We start from the raw sequence: 872 nt of genomic DNA, 5'->3' as shown, positions 1-872 counted from the left end.
ATATATGCGTGCGAAAATAGAGGTCGACCGATATGGGTTTTTCTAAGACCGATGCCAATTATTTGGGATTTTTATTGGCCGACGCCGAAATGCATGGCCAATATTTTTGACCAATATTTAGGACCAATTGTACCAAATGTCTGGTTTATAATCCTGTAAAAACATAAATACTAGGCCACACCATCGGAGGCTTAAGTTATTTGATAACTTTAAGGAAGAACTAATTAACTTATTAACCTTAATACATCCTTTCCGTTGTCCCTTTGGGGGTAATACAAGTGTTAATGGAATGATTGCGGGGTCTTTCATCTCCTCCTAGTGTCTCTGGCCAGAAAACCACCCCCGCAACTTTCCCTGCACCGGGTCAGAGGCGCAATATACACTAATGGAATCAAGAAGAAGAAGCTAGCAGGCTAACGGGCAAATCTAATTACGTGCTAGCGCCACTTAAACAGTATTTACATCCAAGTTTGACGACTACGACACCTGCAGTGGTGCTATGGTATCTAGGGGCATGAGTTACTCAGCTTTACGTGATTCAATCATAGTTTCTGTCCCAGCTTTGATACCGCTAGCATTAGCATGTTGCCGTTAGCATTAGCACACTGTTGCTAGTTGCTGCATTTTGCACGGCGATAAAAATACAATTGTGGAAGTTAAAACTAACTCAGAGATTGAATTCTCAGGTTCTGTGCTTAATGCAGCATGTCTATATGGACTGAGGTTTAGTTGGTGAAACTTACAAACTTGTAGCTAAGCAATTCTCATCACAATGTTTCCCGAGGCCTAGGAAGTTGAAGAACCCATCACTTTCGGTTCCGGAGATATTGTAAAATGTCCAAATATCGGTCCAATATATTGGTCGACCTCTA

This window comes from Gobius niger (assembly GCF_951799975.1).
Source record: "Gobius niger genome assembly, chromosome: 11".
NCBI classification, from domain to species: Eukaryota; Metazoa; Chordata; class Actinopteri; order Gobiiformes; family Gobiidae; genus Gobius; species Gobius niger.
The sequence above is the reverse complement of the archived record's forward strand: the minus strand, read 5'-3'. Positions refer to the sequence as shown.